General features: G+C 42.1%; 1 long non-coding RNA gene across 1 annotated transcript in view; it reads left to right on the top strand.

Moving 5' to 3' along the window:
- The window catches only part of LOC309370761, a 34,065-nt gene that overhangs the window by 2,856 nt on the left and 7,375 nt on the right, over positions 1-23,834 (top strand). The gene's annotated exons all lie outside the window — the stretch shown is intronic.

The raw sequence follows: 23,834 nt of genomic DNA, 5'->3' as shown, positions 1-23,834 counted from the left end.
TTGGAATCTTCAGACAACAGGAATAGAGTCAGATCAATTCTATGGGTCCCATTGGCTACACCAACCACTTTTAGTGCTTTCGCTGGCATTGCACCATTGCAGTCCAATGCATGCCCTGCAGCAAATTCATGTCAAATGTGGCCCATTAAGGCTCCCAAACGTGACATGTGCTGGAGTGTTCAAGAGACTCCATAATCTTATGATACTATTCTATTTTTACATGGCTGGGTTCTATGCATTTCTTTCAAATGGTTGCATGGCTGTGTCTTCTATAAAAACCCCACCACCTCCCGAGAACAAACCTCTCCCTTAGTGCAGTCATAAATACATCTCAGTACATTTGTGCTGCAGTTCCTTGTTACAGCTTGGCCTTTTTCTTATGCTAATGCAGACCTACCATTACTTCAAAATGAGTAATGCTAATTTGGCACATTGTGTCCTCCCCTGGAAGTTAAAAAACCCCCACAAAAATAATAGAAACTAATGTTATGCTGACCTCAGCAGCTGAATACATTCATGCTAGTTCTTATACAGAATTGTCCAAATAGCATTGGTTTCCCCTGCCCCAGCAAAAGGCATTTAAATACAGCATGAGCAAGTTTGCATTTTGGACATATGCCAGGAACAGGGGAGGTGGAATGAATCCAAAATGCTAACGCAGATCACAAGCAGCAGGATCCTATGGTGATGTATCAGCTCCTTTGGCAACCTGTGACAAGCAAGGAGGTCAGAGCAGTGTGACTCTTACTGCCTCAAAGCTCTCTCTCTCTTGCTTTATCATAGCTCCAGATTGCCAGGAAGGTTGGTAACTGACAAGAAAGGAAGAAACGCAAATAGCTTGGCTTCCGAGCTCCTTGACTGCTAGAATCATAGAACTGGGGGGGACTGTGAGGACCATCTAGTCCAGCCCCCTGCAATGCAGGAATATGCAGGTGCCCCTTATGGGGATCAAACCTGCAGCCTTGGCGTTATCAGCACCATGCTCTAACCAGCTGAGCTATCCAGACAAGAAAGGCTTCCCCACCCCAGCCAGCTTTCCTAGCCTCATTTATTAATATATGTGTTAACTGTTCAAAAAACAAAACACACACCACCTTACTCAGCACCTGTACAGGTCACTCCCAGGTCAGCCTGGACTAGGGACCTTCTGCATGCACCTGACTGGTCTAGATGGTTTTCATTATTATATATATTTCTTGAAGTTCTAACTGCAGTTCTGTAGGAAATCTTACTTTCATTTATGCATATCCAAGACAGAAACATACTGAATGCATGACACAAAAGGCCAGGTAAATTTTAGTTATTTTGCAGAGTTTATTCAAAAGCCTGCTTTGTTTATGCAGCAACAAAGAGTGGTGACTGAGTCAATAGCATTGACTCAGTAATGAGTTAAAACAAAGCCACTCCCGATCTAGAGAGGGGGTGGGGTTGCGGGCTCTCGACCCATCAACAATCTCGCGGGGCTGGCGTCAGCCCCGCGAGAAACGGGGATTCCCCCTAGCTCATTAATATTCACCGCCCACGGCGGCAGCCAATCGGCTGCCGCAAAGGGCGGGCCCTCCCAGGTTCACTTAAGGTCGGGGCAGCCCGGGGCTCACCCCTTTCGTTCCCCCAGCAGCAGCGGTTTGGAGGTCTTGGGCCCCCCCAATATTTTTTATAAGTCGGTATGGGCCCCCGCCCCCCCCAATATTTTTTATAAGTCGGCGCCCCTGGTCAATAGTCAGGGTTTTTACTTCTCTTTAAGAAATGGCTTGTGCAATCCAGTGAAAATCAATCAGCTGTCAGAGTATTTATTCTAGAATTCCCAGATATCTATTGTAAGATTAATGCAGGTGCCTTGTTTGCAGAAGGCTTTGTACTGCAGTAGTTGCTGAACACTAGTGCCGCCTTCATCTAACAGAAGTATTCTTGCCAACATTGATATTTGCTAATTTTTATGAAATTAGCTGGGTTATTTTTAAAAACATTCTACTAGTATTTCAGCAAGTGGAGTGTGTGTGTGCTGTGTCCTGTTATCCAGCTCTGTAATGACTGACTTTCTCTTCAATCCTCCGTGAATCTGCTAACAAAGCTATAAACATGCCAACTTATATATATTTTGTCTCGCTAACCTTGACAAGGGCTTCATAACGCTGTGATGATGTATGTAAATATTTTTTAAAGAGACGGCTTCATCTTTTATTCCATTAATTCGCTTATCAAAGGGGAATGAGAAATGTAGGCTTATTTACACCAGCTCATAAAAGAATCCCCGTTCTTTACAGCCCTCCTTAGCAGAAATCTGCCAGATAGATTACAGTTAGCAACAGCCACTCTGAAATGTGTGCAGAATAAAAAAACAAAAACAAGATCAGAATGAGGGAGAGAAAATATGAGAAAAAGGGAAGAGGAGTCATACTATGCGAGGAGAGAGATGTGAGCTGCACTTCTCTCTTTGTACTTCTGGTATTATATGTGAAAGGGCACCAATGAAATATTTCTCTAGCAGGAACTACTGACTACTGCAGTGGGGTATTTGAAGAAGGATGGAATTTCATATAATTACTACAAGTATGTGGCATTACCTGATGCAGTCAGCTCAAGGCTTCATAGAAATATAAAAAGCTGACACCAACAGGGGGCAGCACCTTAATACTTTAACAGCCTCTCTGTCTGTAATGAAGAGCTCAGTCAGGTATTTGTGTAGCTGCCTAGCTTGGCCATGTAGTTAACTGGGTGTACAATACTAGGGCTACTAATGTACATATTAGTAAAATCCCTGCCCCTCCACAGGCACTCACCTTATTGTTCAATCAGTGTTTCAAAAAGACTCGTGTTGGAGAGGATAATGCATACGTTTCTCTGCCAACCACACCTGTGAATAACAACACTTTGGGAGGGGATCAGCAGTTCACAGGCTTAGTTTTGAACCACATGTCCATATTACTCATTCTGAAAAAAACATTTTCCTAGGCTGGTTCAGACCCTTCAACTCCGGTGCTGGAAACAGCCCTTAAACTTGTGGTGCATCTGAAGTTTCATTTAGGGATGGAAATTGATTGTTTCTGGTGAATGTGTTTGGAAATATAATCCCCCTGATTTCAGGAGTTACTTATGAGAAATGCTTAATGGTCTAGCCACCTTGATTGCACTGAGATGTACTGCTGGGATTTCTGGACCACAGACGGTCATAGTAGGGTCAAAATGCATATAGTGCAAGAGATCTGGAATCCCCTCTCCCAATCCCTTTCTTAAGGCACAAAAACAGCTGTAGGGCAGTGAAAGAGAAGGTGTTTAACCCTTTACTTCTGCACCATTTCCCAGTTCAAAGTACAAGACTCCAGTGGGGGGAGGGGAGGAGAGACAAGTACAGTGGTACCTCAGGTTAAGTACTTAATTCACTCCGGAGGTCCGTACTTAACCTGAAACTGTTCTTAACCTGAAGACCACTTTAGCTAATGGGGCCTCCTGCTGCTGCCGTGCTGCCGGAGCATGATTTCTGTTCTCATCCTGAAGCAAAGTTCTTAACCTGAAGCACTATTTCTGGGTTAGCGGAGTCTGTAACCTGAAGCGTATGTAACCTGAAGCTTATGTAACCTGAGGTATCACTGTACCAGCATTGCACATTTTAATTCTCCCCAGCAGGGATAACAGCAGCCTTCAGATTTAGCCTGAGGAAATGGTTTAACCTCAGAAAGGATTGCAGACCCCCTTTCTCTAGCACTGCTTCCTCAGTCAGATTAGGAGACCCCTCCCAATGTCCTAGTAGTAATAGGAATCAAAGGAAATCTGGGAGATTTGGTTTTTGTTCTTCTGGTTCATTTGTAGGATGGAAAATGAGTGAATCAGGAGTGAAGTACTTTTGAGCAAACAAACAAAAATCTTGACTCGTTGCATACCCAAAATTTCAGCCTGGAGCAGCAATTATATCACAGTTATAAGTATGGATTTTACTGCCAACACGGAACAACAAAACCCTACCGCGGTAGATAAGAACAAAAACATGCTAAATGTTTGTAAGGTCAATGAAAGAAATGGTTTTAATTTTCACACGCTGTAAGGTCCAGTCTCCAATGTTGTTTTATGAAAAATTAGTTTCCAAAAAGGCTCCATGCTCGGCAAAGTGATCTCTGGTGGGGGAAACAATATTTTAGTGTTTCTTAATGAGCTGAGAGACTATTAGAGGATTGCTAGCATTCCAGGTAGAACAAGCGCAATTAATTTAATGTTGAACGATATACAGATTTCTATAGCGCTACAGGAGCCGCTTCCTCTGGAGTGCTTCTGAGGCACAAAGCCTGATACAGTATTTCTGGCTTAATGAAGGTGATACTATCTGTGGAGAAAAAACTTGTTGACTCCGTTTTTCCTTATGCAGCTACTTCTCCAGATCCCATGCCAGCAGCTGAGGTGCTGAAATTTACTAGACACAATGGGTGCTGTGGAATTGTAGTAAATTTCTTTTTTGCCTGCAATCTTTCACATTTTCCTACTTATTCTGATGATAAATTGCTCACTGGGTGACATGCCACAATAATTTTAACCTTTTGTTTCCATGAGGCCTATTCTAGAGTATCAGTGAGCAGACATGTCTGTGTCTCCAGTTTCCAAGATCAGCCAAAACCCACTCACACAGAGTCCCTTGGCTTAATGTTTTCCAGCCTAGTATGAAGTGGCATCCATCCAAGTGTGGTGGGAAAAGACCCACTCATTTGTCTCTATGGCTGCCTTTTTGGACTTAACTGGCCAACCAAGGCCATTATTATGTCAACGAAAAGCCTGATTGGACTGGTTTCCTCTTACAGATTCTAGCCTCACACATACAGGATCACAGCTCTGGAAACAACCCATGGCCATCATCCAGACTGACCTCCCCAAACCCACAACACTATTTTATAATTTTACTGTAAGCCACCTTAAGAAGAATTGAAGCAGATGCCTTGGGAAGTCCAAAAGTAGGACCTTTGTGGGGTCAGCAACAGCACTTGGGGCGCTCAGGGGCAGACTGCCTCTAACTGTGAAAATGGTACATAGCTATCATGACTAGTAGCCAGTTGTGCTTTTATCTTGTATTTTTACCTTGTGAACAGTTCTGAGATCTTTGGATGAAGTTAGGTATATTAATTTAATTAATATTAATAATCACAATTATTTATAACCTTATACTCCACAAATTTGTCTAAATCCCATATACGTAAAGCCAATCAGATTGGTGACCATAAACTACCTCTTGTGACAATGTACTCCATAGTTCAGCTAATTAACACCTTACGGCCTTATGGTGGCCTAACTGGATGGGGGGGGGGAGAGAAAGAGAAGAGAAAAGAAACAAAGCTATTTTAATCTCAGAATGCACGGCCCCTCAACCTGTTTTGCAATTCTAGTTAAGGAAACAAATGACTTGTTAACGTGCCAACAACCTCAACAGGTAGAGGGGCCTGGAGAATCTGCATACTGCTCTCCTACCCTGCAATCCCCCAACTCAGAAGCCTCTCCCATGCATTGATCTGTCTTTGGCCTGGTTTGCGCATCACAGGAAGCCCGAGTATCACCCACCATGACACCAACTAACTAAGTCCATTTTTTATTTTTTTTTACTTTGTGCATTATTCAAATCTAGGGCCAGGCTTAAGTTTTCCACACTACTGCAGGCAACAGGTGAACAACCACACTTTTCTTTCCTATGTATACAGAAGCATATAACTGGCTGGTCTACAACCTTTCTTCCTCACATGCTAATTTTGATGTGCAGGGTTTTTCATTTTCTACAGGGCGCAATTGTGGGATGTCCTTCCTGCATCCTGAAGTGATGCAGTCCACTCTTCCAGCTCCTCATTCTACTGCAAGTGTAGACCACATATTGGAATTCTGCAACTGGCAGAGGCAAGGAGGCTCAGATTCTTTCATTAGGAGAGCAACAAAGCTGCTACGTGGACCTCTTAGAACTTAGCATTGTGTCCTTGATCAGATGTACGTGAAAGAAGAGAGAGCTTCATAGCCCTAGTCTCCAGTGTCTTCTGGCCTTATTATCAATCAGCTCCACAGCACTTTCGTTGTGAAAAGCAGCACTTATCATTCATATAGCATTAATTATTGTGCAGGGGGGGGGACCCTCCTTCTATGATTATGGGTTGCTTTTGCAGATTTGGAGCAGTTACAGCCTCTTGTCTGGGCCATGATAGAACCAATTTCATTTCTAGTGTCCTTGTTAAGGCCTCTGTAATCTACAGAAGAATGACAAGAATGACTTGAGTGAAGCCTCTGAGACAGGAAAATATCTGTTAAGCAGAGAACGTTTATCTACTTTGCCTTTTCTCCCTTACTTGTAGAATTGTGGAAGATCTCACTGCATAGCAAAGCTGACTAGAAAAGACACAGGGGAAAGGAAAGTTCATCTGAATTTATCAGTGACCGGGTTTCACACCTGCCTGATATAATCTTTCCTCGGGGATGCCTTGCCAAGGCTGATCTCACGCATTTCAGCTAGAGCTGCTCAGAATGGTGCACTAACATTCGTTCTGTGTGTGCTACCAGTACTCCTTCTCTGAAGCAAGTAAACGCCGATTATCCTTTTTGAAGTGGTGGTGGGGGTATCTATTATATAAGTTTAATGCAGCATCTCTTTCCCAGAATACATCTTGGTATAGAAGAAAGCATTTTCCTTTAACAGTTAGAACTGCTCTCTCTCTCTCTCTCTCTCTCTCTCTCTCTCTCTCTAAATCTGCTCAGTGGACTATATTGAAAATGTTATAGGCAGGAAAATAAACTAAAAGCTAGAGGCAGCACTGAGTGGCCATTTAAGCAATATGAAAGATTAAAGGTACCTATGAGAAAAGAAAACTTCAGCATAACTAAAGTAAATGGAGTCAGTGCCAGTTTGCTTCACTGCAGCCTGTCTCTTGAGCTTTGTCTACCACCAGAATTTCCTAGCTAAGGAAACTGACTATACAGTTCCACCCTACAAATAAAGAGGAGCTGGAGGGGGAAGGGGTGTTGAGAGCTCAGAAAGAAGCACATCCGGAGGACCACAATTTGAGTAAAAGTAGAATCCATAACTTAAAAGAGTCTCCCACACTTTCATCTGCCGCCCATGCATTCTCCACTTTTTCTCAAAATTGGCAGTCTCAGTCTGATTCAGGTTTGGGGGGAGCTTGCCCATCTCTGTTTCAAATTGCTCCGGATAATTTATTAATGATTTCAGTAGCACAAGTCCCAAAGCAGATCCATTCAGAGCACTGCTTCCTCCCTCCCTCCAATGTGAAAACTCTTCTTTTATTTCTACTTCAATTTCCTATACTTTAAGCAGCTGTTGTTGTTTAGTCGTTTAGTCGTGTCCGACTCTTCGTGACCCCATGGACCAGAGAACGCCAGGCACCTCTGTCCTCCACTGCCTCCCGCAGTTTGGTCAAACTCATGCTGGTAACCTCGAAAACACTATCCAACCATCTCGTCCTCTGCCGTCCCCTTCTCCTTGTGCCCTCCATCTTTCCCAACATCAGGGTCTTCTCCAGGGAGTCTTCTCTTCTCATGAGGTGGCCAAAGTACTGGAGCCTCAGCTTCACGATCTGTCCTCCCAGTGAGCACTCAGGGTTGATTTCCTTCAGTATGGAGAGGTTTGATCTTCTTGCAGTCCATGGGACTCTCAAGAGTCTCCTCCAGCACCATAATTCAAAAGCATCAATTCTTCGGCGATCAGCCTTCTTTATGGTCCAGCTCTCACTTCCATACATCACTACTGGGAAAACCATAGCTTTAACTATACGAACCTTTGCTACTGATCCATAAAAGGCCTGTCCTCTTCTACCATCATGACTCAGGACTCTTTAGCAAGGAACACTGTTGAAAGCTTTTTGGAAGCCAAAGCCCAACAAGTCTACCAGATCAGCCCAGTCTTCTAAAAGCCAAGCTGCTTCTTTCTTAGCAAGGCTTGTTCTTCCACCCTTCAATTGTTGGCATCCATCTGCCTTGGGAAACAATGGAGGAATGGACCTTTGGGGGTGAAGTTAAACTGTTGGAAGGTTGCAGTGCCTGCTGTAGCTGCATCTGTAATAATTTCAGATTTAATCATGTTTCCACTAGTTTAATGGAACAGATGCTAGATAGTCTGTTATTTCCTTTATTCCTCCCTCATCTCTCTCTTAATTATCTTATACTGACTACCTACCGGTTCTCCAGTAGAGAGTCTGATTTTAGTGACAAGCTCCATATTTTTGTTAGACGATCAACAATATCACACTTACGTTCTTTAGGCACTCTTAGACATCAAATATTGCAGTCTTTTTAAAGCATGAAGCTGCTAAGTTCTTGTCACATTGCTCTGTGTCAGTTGTCTTTCTGATTAATTAGCTTAATTATCCACACTAAGTGGCTTTGCTTCCGCAGGATCAGATAGGAACAGTGTACATGATCAGTTACATATGGCCTCTGGAGTGGGATCAGCAACCTTAGTGGACACTGCTCTGAAATGTGTTGATATTTCAGAACTAATCTGTTAGGGTTTTAAAGATGATTAATTAAACCGTACATATAATGCTGTTATTTTGATAACTTCTGTCATTGTTTTAAATCCAATCACTAGAATTGCTGATCTCACAAACAGCTCTACAGGCATGAAAGCCAAGAATTTCTTAAGGTCCAAAGCTTTTCTTTAGGTTTCCAGACTACTTAGGCTGTATCCCTAAACTCACCTGGGGAAAACGACAACTGAATTTAAACAGGGCTTCTGAGTAGACATGGTTAGGATTGTGCTGTAATGCACTGCAACAGACACAGTGCCTATATGTGATGAAGCCTGTAATATTATGCTCATTTTGTTGTACGTAAGTTCATTGAATGCAGCGGATAAGGCTGCAGCAATATCTATGAAGGAAGTTTCTTCCTGTGAATTCTTTCCTACAACAGATCAACTGGTCTTATATAGGCAGTATCACTCATATGTGAGAAGGAGCCTGCACGTTGAAGTATGCAGATTCTTTCTGTCACAATTTTTCTGTCTGTCTCATTTACCGCATGACCCTTTGGCTGAGGAATTCCAATAGATGATGTGATTCCTGAGATCTAGATGAATTTCACATTCCAGTCCTAACAAGACCTAAGCTCAGAAGCTGTCGGTTTGCCCAGTCCTTTAATCGTCATTTCACATCCTAGAGCTGTCCCAGAACATTTCAGCACAAAGTAAGTTGATCCGAAATCCAGAACATTATGCCCCCCCTCTAAACTCAAGCTAGGGGTGGGGAACTTGGCCCACCAGGGATTTTAATTTGGCTCATGAGGCTGTTTTCCTCAACCAGGCACACCTGCTCATAAGTGATGTCAGGTGTGGGACAGGTAAACTGTTCACTGGCAAGGGAAAGCCTACTTTGGTTCTACCACCCTTCAGCTGCAGAAGCATCTAAAAGTATTGGATTCTTCCAGAAATCATTGTGAACAGAACCCATTTACCTGTCAGGAATTTGCCAGTCAGTTAGTCTCATCACTAGTTTATACTAAACCTAAAGGTAAAGGTACCCCTGACCGTTAGATCCAGTCACGGATGACTCTGGGGTTGCACACTCATTTCATTCTATAAGCCAAGGGAGCCAGCGTTTGTCCGCAGACAGCTTCCAGGTAGTGTGGCCAGCATGACTAAGCTGCTTCTGGCAAACCAGAGCAGCGCATGGATACGCCGTTTACCTTCCCACCAGAGCAGTACCTATTTATCTATTTGCACTTCGACGTGCTTTCGAACTGCTAGGTTGGCAGGAGCAGGGACCCCCGCGGGGATTCGAACCGCTGACCTTCTGATCGGCAAGCCCTAGGCTCTGTGGTTTAGACCACAGCGCCACCCACGTCCCTATACTAAACCTAGAGCCAGGCAAATATGTCCTGCACTAGCTTTGCTTTTGGGTGCTTTGGAAGCTGTTATGAACACAGAGCATAGGATGTTGCTTCATACTCAAGTCAGATCACTGGTCCAACCAGCTCAGTATTGTCTACACTGACTAGTGACAGATTTTAACAGGGATCTATTCCCAGCCCTACCTGAAGACACCGGGGATTGAACCTGGGACCACCTTCTTGCAAGGCAAATGCTTTGCCACTGAGCTACAGCTCTTCTCCAGCTATGGCCCTTTCGAACATATTATGTCTCCCCCACAAATTTTCAACAAGGAGTGGGGAGCACTTCCAGGCAGGTGACTTTAGGTTCTACTGGCCTCATCGCAAGACAGTTTTAAAAAATGGATTTAACATACAAAAGCACAGTCTTAAGTGGCTGTGCTACATTCCCGATTCACTCTCCCAGTTAATTATTTACATCTTTTGAGGCTGCTCTGCTATTCCAGGGGCCAGAAGTTGTGCCACAGAGGAGGAGGTGGGAACCATTAGCTGCATGGCATATGCAGCCTTGTGTTGCAAAGAGACTGGCCAAAACGTTTAATTGATTTTCCCTCTGCATGCTTGGGTTCAGAAAACCTGATAAATGACAAATACAAATGTTTATTGCAATGTGCCAGGTATTCACAAAGTTAATTCAAACCCCCTAAAGAAGGAAAAAATATTTCTCACAGTCAAGTAGCCATTCATAAAATGTAACTTTGCTGAAACAAGGAAGACTCTTGTAGCACTTCAAAGCCTAACACAATTATTATAGGATCAGCTTTAATGTATCTGATGAAGTGGGTTCTAATCCACGCAAGTTTATGCCGTAATAAATGTGTCAGCCTTTAAGGTGCCACAAGACACATTTGTTTTTGTTGCAAGGGACCAACACAGCAGCTTCTCTCGAATTTTGTTTTGCTCGTTTCCATGTGAATTTCCAGTCAAAGCCATTTATTAACCAGCTGGTGGCAGTGTTTTCTTTAGGAAAAGTTTTTTTATATATATAGAATATTGCCTTCATTCCTCTCATAACAGCTTCTGAACATTTTAAAGTGAAAGGATCTCTCCGTTCTTTTATTCCTCCTCCCTGAAATTCCAGGCAAATTCTTACAAGGAGCAAAAGCTTCTCTCCCTCCCGCCCCCATTTGTAAGACTGCCACTGTTTTGAAGAGTTATATAATACCAGGAAAAAGAACGGAGAAAAGAGGCTATTTCTTCCAAGCTGGGGTGTCCTTGTTTTCCGTTGTTTGTTCTGACAGGATGCTGCCTGATGGAAGGATCCTTAGTCTGCCTGTGTAAGCTAGTTTAGATTTGGAAGAGAGACGTTAAAAGCAATATAAAAGCATGACAGATTTAATACGGTTTTCCATCCACTACTGTGCACTGAGTTTTAAGGGGGGGTTGCTGTTTTGGGGGGTAGGAAGCACTGGAACACTTACTTCTCATTCTCACACATTCACAATGGTGTGTTTCCATTACCTACCTAACTCACATAATGAGGATAAAATGAAAGGCAACGGCAGAGAGAGAGAGAAAGGGGGAGGGGAGGGGATGCTTTATTTATGGTATTGAATAAGGAAGAATGACAGTTCTAGGCATTCATCACAAATTATTAAAAGAGCCAATCCAAAATACATTAATAAAACTGTCTCACAATGTAATCCTCACTCATTCCTGAACAACATCACATGAACCGCCTGCTAGGCTGCAGAAGAAAGAACCCTGAAAAACATTTTGATCTCTTTACTGGAGACCATCCTACTCTTGCTACGAAGCAACAAATGCATAGCCATATCATCTGCATCCTCTTCTTCTGGGAATCTTTTGCTTAGATGTAGGATTCTGCTTTGATGCCCATTATTGCCGACTGTACTTGCCCTGGCTCATCATCACTGAAATGTCACCACAGCTGAAGAGGACAATGAAGTGCTTGGACTACATTAGCCTAGTCCTGCTTGAAATGCCCAGATGGGTTCCTCTAACAAAAATGTTCTATAGCAGCCTTATCCAACCAGACTACAACTCCCACCATCCCTGACCACTGGGGTTGATAGGTCACAATCCAAAATATCTGGAGAGCACCAGGTTGGGAAACACTGATTTATCGGTTCCCTTCTTTCCCCAGCAAGGACTAATAATTTGTTCTAGGTCTTGGCTTTGCCTCTTTTCAACCAGTGTCAGATACCATGCTGCAAAAGCACCTGTGAGTTTGGGCACAATTTATGGAACTTACCTGGTAATTGCTTGCTTGCAACACCTTTCTTTCTACCTTCCCTTCTGTCTTGTTGCTGCTTTGATTGTAAGCCTTCAGGAAAGGTCTTTTCTATTCTCTCTCACGCATGAAGTAAATTAGTAGTACCTTTTGTACAGTCACTGATATTGTACAGACATCAGTGCTACTCATACACATTCATCTCCGCTGTTTGAAAATGAACCATAAATTGGATAAAAGGAATCTTCAACCCCACCTAAGAGCAGAAAACTCAGGTCCATCTCCTTCAGATGTGGGGTGTGGACAGGGTCAGCCCAAAACATTTTGCTGCCTGAAGCAAAGGGCAAATGGTGCCTTTCCATTTCATGCACAGAAACCAATCAGGTTGACAGTTAAATGTTACTTCAACACTGATGAAGGGACAGTGGAGAGGGAAACACAGCTGAGTCCTAGCACCTCATCACTGCTCCCTGCCTCACAGCAACTACCTAATGGCAGGGCTGGCCTTTAGCCAGGACACTATTAACAACTATGTCACCTGGTTCACATGCCGCATCTTGTTTGTGCAAAACTATTCCACCTGAGGTACATTCAGGACAAATAGCCTTTTTTGTCCATAGATGTGTGAACTGGTCGTCTCCACTTGAGTGCTATATTAATGACATCTCTCCAAAACCATTTGATTCTTCAGTCCACTGATGAGCAGTACAGAAGCCTGATGAGAAACCAATCTGATTTTCTGTCTTTCTGTGCAGAAGATGCACCACAAGACTTGGTGATGGTCATTAACTTTGATGCCTTCAATGAGAAAAAGAGACACACTTATGGAGCGTAAATCTGTCAACAGCTATTAGCCACCAGTGTAGTTTCCATGTTTAGGGAACATAAGATCAGGTCAAGCTACTTACCCATGCAGCCCAGCACTGCCAGTCCTGACTGGCACCAGCAAAAGTTTGTTCCATGCTTTTTTAATTGATACTTTTAAAACTGTAGAGACCAAGGACTGAACCTGGGACCTTCTACATGCAAAGCACGTGCACTGTGGCGGTCTTTGGGCCCTCCCTTATGTGGCAGTGTACCAGTTGTTGGGGCCAAACACAGAAAAGTTCTTGCCTTCATGCCCTTCTTGTAAGTTTACCAGAAGGATCTGACTGGTCACCACTGAAAACAATACTAGACCAGATGCCAGGGCCGGCCCACCCATGAGACAAGATGAGGAGACAGCTTCAGGCGACAGGATCCATAGGGACAGCAGATCCCAATGTCAATCTTTCTTCCTCCCTCATTCATGATGTAGATCTTCACTCACCCCTTCTTCCATGGTAGGGAGTGAGAGTGCCGTTGTTTGGATTGCCTCAGGTGCCAAAATGTCTTGGGCCAGCCCTGCTAGATGGACATTAGATCTGATTTAGATTGGCAAGGATATTTACATGCTCTTTAAAAAGTCAATCTCAGTATCTGCTTTCTTATTTTATTTATTTATTATTACATTTAGATTCCACCTTATTCTCTAGGGAGTTCAAGGATCTCCCTCTCCCACTTAATTCTCAAAACAACCCAGTGAGGTAGGTTAAGCTAAGAAACAGTGACTGGCCCGTGGTCAGCCAGTGAGATTTACGAATGAGCAAGGATTTGAACCCTAGTTTCCAAGGTCCTAATCCAACACTCTAACCACTACACCACACTGGTTCAAGTTACTGATCTTTTCAGAGCATCCTATTTTCCTCATGGTATTCTTGTACTCTGCCCTGTCACTCTCTTTTTAGAGTGTGACGGACAACCTTCTTGTTCACCTCTATTCATATTCTTTGTTTTCTCTGCACATGTAAATTGGAAGCTTTGTCTTTCACGGTGGTGCAACTCCCACTACAATTTATTGTTGTCCTCTGTCAGATTATTAGACACCCTGAAGAAAATTATTGCTCGGTACAAAATCAGTGCATTTTCTGGGCATGTTTTGCAACAGTTTCTGAACATGATAATTATGCATTCAGAGCCCCCCTATCACTCGCTTCATGGACTCAGCATGTTCAGTTTCTGCTGCTTGGAAAGATCTGGATACAATCCTGCCAACTTGTTCCTGCTGGACTTTTCTCTGACTCAGCCCAGGGAAAACCTAGTTACTGAGTAGACACCATAATTACGAAGAGATTCTTTCCTTCCCTTCAAGTTCCACTTATTGAAGAATACTTACTTGGAGGTCAGAAACAGGTTAATAATTCTGGCTTGCTGCTGACCTCCTTCTTCCTGTGGAAATACATCCACTGGATTCAAGAGTATTTTATCCGGCAATGACCTTGAAACAGCAGCACATGCAATTATCATGCCATGAAGCTTGATTACTGTAATTCCCCTTTAGCACTGCCTTTCCGTCTAATGCAGTTTGTTCAAACTGCTGCAGTAGTATCAGCTGCTGCTACCGGCACAAAATTTTGTGTTCAGGCTTGAGCTGACACTATCATCTTGATCCCGCTCAGCAGGATGTCCATATAATAAAACCCCAGGTCTTGTTGTGTGAGGAAGCCATGAATAGTGAGGGGAGGGATATGAGGAAAAAAATGACTGGGCAAAGTGGGAATGTCCTGAATGAGCAGAGTCCCACTTTATCAGTATGTTGAATGGCTATTGGTGCTGTTTATTCCACTCCATGTTTTATCCTCCTACACTAGTTTCCAAAGCCTCATTTGACTGTGTTGATATGATTACAATTAGGACCAGCAATAAAATGTCACAGTGTGGATTGCTTCAGCCAAAGTGCCATTTCCAGGAAAAACTTTCTTGCAAATGGAAAACTCTATTCCATTCGCCCTCCTGAATTCTGCTATTTCTACCTAGTTCTCAGTAGGCTGTTTTAGGGTGCCTTGTTTCTTAGTGTCCCCCCTAAATATTTTTTGCACCTCTACAAATCTAGGAGTTCAGACCAGCTTTCTTATGCATGTATGCTTAAAAATCAACATTTGGAGAACAAATATAGGTTTTTAGGATGCAGTCTTATTTTTGATTACTGTACTTCCAAACAGAAATGAATAATCCAAGGGCTAAGACAGGTGGGACACACAGTTCGAGTAAATCAATGTAATGTTATTTATAAGATGTTATGCAGGTATATATCCTACAAATGTTTCCTAGACCATTTTTTCCTCAAGAACACAAAGGGTTATTTAAAGATTCCAACATAAAATGTGGTGAATTAATGCAATGTGGATCTTTTGTTCCATTGCAGAATATTAAACTAGACTTGTCTCTAAAGGTAAGCAGCTTGTGTTTAGCTGTGTGATGATTTTTCCAAAAACCTAAACTTCAAAAAAAAAAAAAAAATCTAGGGAGAGAAAGAGGGGAAAACGAATTCCAAAACAGAAAGCTGCCCTGAAATATCTGCAGGTAAAAAAAAAAAGTGTTCCTGAGTCAGAGACTGTCTCATAGCTATAAAAGACATAAACCATCTATAATCCCATTCCAACATTCAAAGGAGTAATATTCATATATCAAGGTGCTGAGGCGCTTTTAGCATTCTACTTTTTTTTTTAAGGAAGGCATTCATCTTTATGACAAAAATAATTGTGGAATACTAAACCGCAGTGACTTCAGGCTTCCTCAGAAAAAAAATGCACAAAAATTTAAAGAACTATGGCCTTATTCCAGAAAATTAAGGAAGTGCAAAAAATTATATATCTTTAGGTCAGCATGTGAGGAATAGAAACCATGCACTACTAACCAGCCTCTCTCATGTCTGAAGCTTTCACACATCCTCTGTATCCCCCCCCGCCCCCTGGGTATGAACATCTTCATAAATAGTGGCACAGCCTAAACCACTTCCCTACACTGAGCAGAGGCATTGTACGAAACCATGGTGATCAGCAGCTCAGCTCAATTATGTCTAGATTGGCATAACAAAGATTGTCTAGGCTGTGGCTAGGCTGGCATAACTCACAGTGAGATTCTGGTCTTCTATGCCAGACTCTCATGCTATACAGAGTGATGGGTGGGGGACAATTTGAAACAGATTAACAAACTGAAGTTGAGTCCCAACGTAGATGCCAATAAACATCTGCAGAGACAGATGGTTTGAAGGAAACAAGTGAAAATACATGCTAGGTACTGAACAGTTGGGCCAGAAACTGCCACACTTGGCCAGGCTGAATAGTACCTTTAAAATATTCTCACAGGTGTCTTTGGGACAGATTAATAGTGTTGCAGCAAACGCAGAGGAACTATAATTCTGCAGTCCAAGAGGTGTGGTTTATTTGAACATCTCTCCACATACTAAAGTTCATTCACTACCTAGGTCAGTATATCAGTGAAATTAATAGTTCCTCCGCAGTATCTTATCATGTCAAGTGAGGCATCTCAGCCCATCATAAAAGTCAACAAATGCAGCAGACTTTCCATATCTTTGAATGCAGAAGTGTGCTCTTTTCTGAAATTGTTCTCTCAACGGAGGCAAGGATGAAAACCAAGGGATATTGTAGGCAATAATGTTCAAGTAAGGCGGGGGTGGGGTGGGGGGAAGAACCTTCTGAATTCCTCCTCCCGTATGGAGTTTAATCCCATAAGACCATTGTCCATTGATCGGTACTGTGCGCCGGAAAGCAATACAGTTTTTGAAGGCTGCTCTCTGAGGAAAAGAGATAGCAACCTGCACTGTGTTATACACTTGATTTCATTCTGACATCCTAGTGAAGATAAATGTAGTTCATTTCCCAAGTAAAGTATATAAATAACACCTTAATTACTGATCATAGGGAGTGATTTGCAGGGGCTGGAATGCCCAAACATCTCAACTGCTACAATACATTGTAAGGGAAGAGAAGGGAGCAATCTATTCTTAAGTGAAGCTGAGCCATACTCAACCTGCAGTAAGCCTCCGCTTTCCATGCCCCTCTCTGCTTGGCTTTGAATAATGCATTGTACGATGATCTGACAATAGTGCATCACTCAGCATCCTAATGCAATAGCAGCTATTTTGCAGTACTTGTGGTTGGTGTTTGGGCTTTTTAAAAGGAAATTTGAAAGAAAATACAAACACATACTGTATGAGATACATGAGAAAACACACACACAATAATAAATCATTGAAAGGATGAGATCAGTTCATGCTTGTATTTAAGGAAGTAGCTGAATCATATATTACAAGGCATTGGCAATGATATTCTGGCATCAGAGTGGGTATGAATAAACCATACAATCAAAAGTAAAGATTCTCTAATTATTATTTTTTTAAACCCACAACCTCCATCTTATACTGTACCAAATAAAGGAAGTCACAAACCACCTTCCTAATTCCTTCAAACTCAGTACCTTCCATGGTACACACACACACACACACCCCTACCTTTCATGTTTCAGACCACATCTTTTGTTTTCCAGGAACACCTGTATTTATCATTCAATCAACACCAACAAAAACCCTTTCAGTTTAACATGTTATGTTAACAGCTTTCCATGTTCATTCAATCTCCAAAATGACAGGAAATTACAGTACTTAAAGACCATGCACTTAAAAGACAAGTTGTTTAGGCCATGTGGATATAGTACGGTACCCTATCCTGTGATCAGTTTCAGCTTCACCACTACTTTAGAGCAGGATAGTTGTTAGTGGCAAAAGTGACGGACCAAAGTCCCTGATTTCTCTGTTTGCTGGAAGAGACTTATAGAGTACAAGCAACTGTCTGAAACTATCTTACAACTGCAGAACATCATTCCATTACAAGTATCCAACTGGCAACCAATACCACCCACTAAGCCACAGCATTTTATTCTAGAATCAATGCAGGCTGAGTACTTGTATTTCTACATAGTCTGCCCCAAAGCTAGATCTATTGCATATTCCTTGCCCCTGAAAAGTGTTTATTGACAAACTGGTTGCGTTTCAAAAACCAAAGTGCATTCCACAGAGTGATTCCACTTTAACCCTCAGTGTGTCCATTGGAAAACAGATGTAGGAGGTTCTAGCAATGCAGGGAGCAATCCATACATGCCCAGTAACATTGTGGGTGAATGTATACCAAGATTACAACCGCCATTTCCTTCCTCATTCCCCTGCAGGGAGGAAAAAGCATGGATCAAGTGACCAGAGCCACCCTTGTGGATGGCAGGATATAGGACTCAATTTAGATTGAAAGCAGCATGTTGAGGGCAAGCATGAATGATTCTGGTCTGCACTTTAGTGCAAATGGTTTAGTAGGTACACAACTATATAATGGTAGTTTGGGGCCAATAATGGCAGGAGGCAATTCAGCTAACTCACCCTTAGCATGGAATCACAAATTACTGTAGGCTATAAAAGCTAAGCACAATAAATGCTTGTCAAATCCACTGATGCTTTGTTTGGGGGTGGGGAGGGAAATTAATATTGAATATACAGTAGTTTAGAACTGACTTTCTAACCTTCCTGTTAATTTTACCTCAATTACTTTAATGGGGCGCGGGGGTAGGTGCTGGTCTCCAATACTAATGCCTGAACTTGTTACTATCCCCTGACTGTTAGCCTCCACCTGTTCCATATCCCTCATAACTACACACTGGGCACCATGCTGCAGGGGGCGCCACAACAATACTGTAGAATGGAGCATGAGATGTGCCAAGTGCAAATTTTAGTGTTGCTCAGGGCGCTGATGGAATTTGAGAGCCCAAAGCCCTCCTCTGACGGTTTTGCACCAAAGCAAAGTTGCTGCTTTACCATAGCTAAACATTTATATGCTTTGCATGCAAAAGCTCTCGGTTTCAGTTTCCAGCACTTCCAGTAAGAGTTGGGAAATTCTTTTAATAAAAAAGCAAAATATGTGAAAGCAAAAAAGAACAGGAAAGAAAGAAAGAAAGAAAGAAAGAAAGAAAGAAAGAAAGAAAGAAAGAAAGAAAGAAAGAAAGAAAGAAAGAAAGAGGCAAGGGGGAAAGGCCATGTAGCCAGCAAAGAAAGAAATCAAACACTGTCTTCCCAGTCCCCCCTCTCTTTCTGACTGTTCTTTTGTTTCATTGCATAGTCGACTCTCTGCCAATTCCTGTCTAATTATGTGACTGACTTAACACTCTTATTGACATGCTGTGTCTAGCACAACACAAATTTTGCCATATTTCTGAGCATGAAAATGAACCTAAAACTGTGAAACAGAAAAAAAGGATACACTTTTTGGGCATCGTTGAACAATAGTTAAAATATGCTTGGGAATGCAGTGCTTTCATCGCCCAAGAAGCTAACAAGATTCATTTTGCCAGGAGAGTGGAATAGCTTGTACAGCAAGCTAAAACGAACAAACAAAGCAAAGGAGGCCAAAAGGAAAAGCCTGTTAAAACACTTCACTTGTCATATAACACTGGAGAGCTGCTTATTAAGGCAGATAGAACAGAGGAGGACCTCTCAGTCCAATTGGCTGTAATGGTGACAAGAGGAAATACTACTTTGTGGTCAAAGGGTATAAAGGACCAGCAATACTGTTAAATCTAAAAATATTTCACAACACTTTATTGAATGTATAGTCTGCTGTTGGGGATCCTGAGTTTGCTTGACAAGGCTACTGTTATTTTATAAAAGGCACAATTGGCCAATGCCTTTATGAGGAGGACCAATCAACATTTTACAAAATCATGGCATGCTTGCAGGTTCTCCAGAAGTCTTCATTGGGCAAGATATTACACAAAGTTGGGTAAATGAGGAACACACACTTTCTCTTCCTCTGTTTCTTTCTTTACTGTAAAGGTAAAGGGACCCCTGACCATTAGGTCCAGTCGTGGCGGACTCTGGGGTTGCGGCGCTCATCTTGCTTTATTGGCTGAGGGAGCCGGTGTACAGCTTCCAGGTCATGTGGCCAGCATGACTAAGCTGCTTCTGGTGAACCAGAGCAGCGCACGGAAACGCCGTTTACCTTCCCGCTGGAGCAGCACCTATTTATCTACTTGCACTTTGACGTGCTTTCGAACTGCTAGGTTGGCAGGAGCAAGGACCAAGCAACTGAACAAAGTACAAAAGTATAAAGCATAAAACAAAGGACTGTGGATGTCGTAATGTAGCACCTCTGCTTGTGGTTAACGCTTAGCTGGAATGAAATATTCAACGCAGCAATAGAGAAATTAAAATAATAATTTATTTGTCAGACAAATAAATGAGAGGCTCAGTGGTATATGGTTACCAAGCTCTGGCCTGCCTCCTGCCATTCTGGCCAGCACTTATATTCCCTTAATCCAGCCCCCTTTGCTCCTCCTGTGGCTGCCTCTGTCCAATCAGCCTGGTTGGAATTCCTATTGGCTGTTTGCTAGAACCAATCACAATAGATACACCCATTTCCTTCTATCCTTATAAGGGAGACAAAGAGCTATATATAAATGACAAATAAGTAATAATATATCTTACATGGAATCTTAATTACCAGCTCACCTCTTGCCCTCCTTGCCCTATTGCCTTCTAAAACAAATGGTTAATCTTAAATTTTTATCTTCAAGGATCTTGAGTTAATCATCATTGAAAGATCTCCTTCATTTGAGGGTCTTTTAAACAAATGCCTGACAACTATATATCAGGAGTGTTCGATGGCGTCTCCTGTCTGGCAAGGGGGGCTAGGCTCATTTGCCCCTCTGGTCTCCTATTGCAATATGACTCTAAGAATCTAGCATTTCTTAAATCCTTTGCATAATTACATTTAAGCCAATATTTTAAGCTAATATATTTCATACATTATCATAGGTAGCCTTTTAAAAGAATAAAACCTTTGTAAAGTAAAAAGGAAGGAACTCAGTAAAAAACAGCTTTTAAAGAAGCCTCTTTTAGTTTACACCTCCCCCTTTCCAGCCTCAAAATAAAATAGGAAGAAGCTTCTTCTCCAGCCAAGCCAGTTGCCTTTCCCAACATTTATTGCCCTTTTTAACTCTCTCAGTTTAAGAAAGAAACAGCTTTAGAAGATTTCCTAAAAATGCTCTTTCTGTCAGCTAGATGTTTTTCCCCATTTGCTCCTGGCTTTTGAAAATTTAGCTCAAGGTTTAAGAGAGGCCCATAGTATCATTTTACTATTTGCCCATTCCTAATTGTGTTTTCTCAACCTGCAAGGGCAGTGTATGTAATTCCCTTTTTTTTTATGACTTTGAGAATTGTTTTTCCTGCTATAAATCAGGGGGCCACTTATCTAGGAGGATAGCCAAGGTTTTCTGCCTGGCATGAAACATTTGAAAACCCTTTTTAAGCTCATTTTAAAATACAAGCCTTGATTGAAATATATAAGCTTTGATAAAAATGCAGGCTTATAATTAGATGCCTCATTAACCATAGGGTCAGCTTGTAGACTCTATTCCCATATGGACTTTGCAGGTAGAAGCCTGTACTAGGTGTTAAAGGTTACATACCTTGTGTTGTAAGCAAGACCTGTACCATGTCTTATATAAAACTCACCCATTCCAGTTTAGAAAGTAAAAAAGAAACATGGCAGGTCTGGGTTACAAACCAGGTTTATGCCCCCCAAATACAGCAGCTATTGTTTCTTTACACCAGACATCTGTAACACCTAAAAGACTAAAGACTTATCCACACTTGCCTTTCCAGGTTCCATCCACACTTTAAAGCTCCAGGTCTGAATGCCCCCCCCCCTTTTTTGCTTTGGAGCTTTCCCCACGAAAGCCAACTCTTTAAAACTTAATCTGCAACAAACCTGAATTGGTGTTCGCTCTGACAGAGAGCTAAAGATCGTGGGTTGTTGTTTTTTTTGCAGGGATAAAGTTCTGAGTCCCCCAAAACACACACAAACACTTGGACATGGAGCTTTTGAGAATGGACCTGTGTCTAGAAAGAGCAGGGCAAAGGGTTTATTTAGTCTGCACTCTCCATTGCAAAACATCCACATTTCTGCTTGCCCTGTGCTTTCTAGGCCACAGGTCTGAGTTGCTTTTTGTTTGCCTCACTTTCCTGGGGAAAACCCACTGTTTACCACTGAATCAATGCTCAGAAAACCCAAATGACATTTGTTCTGATTCAGCAATAACCATCAGGTTTCCCTGGAGGAAAGCTGTGGAATAAGCAGAAGTGTGGATGAGCCCCAAGTCTACAAGCTGACTTTCTGGCTAATTTCTCCTACTCGTCCACCTGCCTGATGCCTGTTATAGAGTTCTGCAGAACTCAATCCATTTGTGACATTTTGGCCAGTCCTAATAAACATATTGCCTGACTGTCTATTGGAGCCTCCCCCCCCCCTTTATGGACCAACATTACCTTTGCTTTCTATGTGCCATTTTGCATGGTCCAGACTGCATTCTGAAGGAGTGTACAGTGTTTGAAGTTTGTCTGCACACGTATGACTGCACCCAATATTAACCATCCTTAAAGCAGACCCACTGGGACCAATGCACTTGTCAAACAAATCCATTGTTTCAGGGGTCTGTGCTGACAGAGCAGGACCCCACAGCAGAGAACAGAGGAGGCCACCGTGGCTACAGCCACACATTATTCTTTTGCTGCTGTCATCTTTTGTGTCATTTTATACTGCAGGCTTCAGTCTTCTGGGTTCCACATGCCAGTAGTGGGCAGGGGCAGGGGCAAAAGTAGGTGGAGCAATTGATGTTAATATTATCATTGTACAGTAGGCTAGTTTCTACAAAGCAGGGCTGGTGAGGGTGCTCCACTGGGTTTTCCATCATCTGAACATCTTGTGGCAAGCCAGGGGAAGAACCTTCGCTGCTGTGGCACCCAGCTTTTGGAACCAACGTCACCCTGAAGTACAACAGACACCAATCTTAGTTGTGTTCTAGGTTGAAAGCCTATTTATTCTGCCAAGCACCTGCTGGTTTTTTAATACATAGCTTTAAGTGGTTTATTTTAATTGATATGTTTTCTGCTGTGGATTGTTGTATTTATTATTTTAGTTTATTGTTGTGTTAATGCCTCTTGTAGACTACCCTGGAATTATACAATGATGGGTGGTGTATAAGTTTTAAAAATAAATGTATGTTCCTTACACAGATCTTGATGTTTTGCAGCTGAGATTCCTGCCATACATTGCATTAACAGTGAAGAAGATAGGGCATTAAATCTAGTGAGTGAAAAAGCTAACCTAAGTAAAGATTAGGGCATGTATAGAGAGGCACTCATGTGGTGTGTGTGTGTGTGTGTGTGTGTGTGTTGGCCAGTACCTTTGTCCTCAACCTTTTTTGCATGAACTATTTCTTTTCCAAGGGTGAGCAAGAAAAAAGATTACTTTCGACCTGCAGTCTAAACTAGTACAGTCCACTCTTATCACCTCATTTTGTTGCATGTGTAGACAAGGCTTCATGCACAGATAAGGCATTGATGCCTACAAGTCAGCCCCACTGACTTCTGCAACAGACTTAATTCCCAGATCATATCCATAGGATCAGGTTGCATGTGACGTGGAAACCAATTCTGGGGATTAAATGGGATTTACTTCTAGTAACTGTCCTTAGAACTGAGGTTCTAGCAGTTTATCCATCATCTAATTCCCACATGACACTTCATGTTAACATTTCGCTTTAAAAAGCTCATGCGTCTAAGTCCTGGAATACACAGGGGGTTAGCAGTGGGGTGGGGTGTGTTGATTTGCTTTGTAATATATGTGCCAGTTTCCTTCCATGCAGTGATTTTTATTTGTATTTTATTGTGCTAATAATAACTAATATACCCTTTTCGCATCTGTCTTGTTCTTTCCCGCAATCAAAATGACGTTTAGATCTAAAAGTGGCAGGAGGCTCTTTCCTATTATGCTTACAGTGGTTTGTGATACTAAATTACCCATATATATGCAAATAAAAGCAAATTACCATATCGAAACAGAAAGAACCTCCTTTTCAAAATGTG

This window comes from Podarcis melisellensis, assembly GCF_964234715.1.
Source record: "Podarcis melisellensis genome assembly, chromosome: 5".
In the NCBI taxonomy this organism is placed as follows: domain Eukaryota; kingdom Metazoa; phylum Chordata; class Lepidosauria; order Squamata; family Lacertidae; genus Podarcis; species Podarcis melisellensis.
Note: the sequence above shows the minus strand (reverse complement) of the source record. Positions and strands in the feature narration are given on the sequence as shown.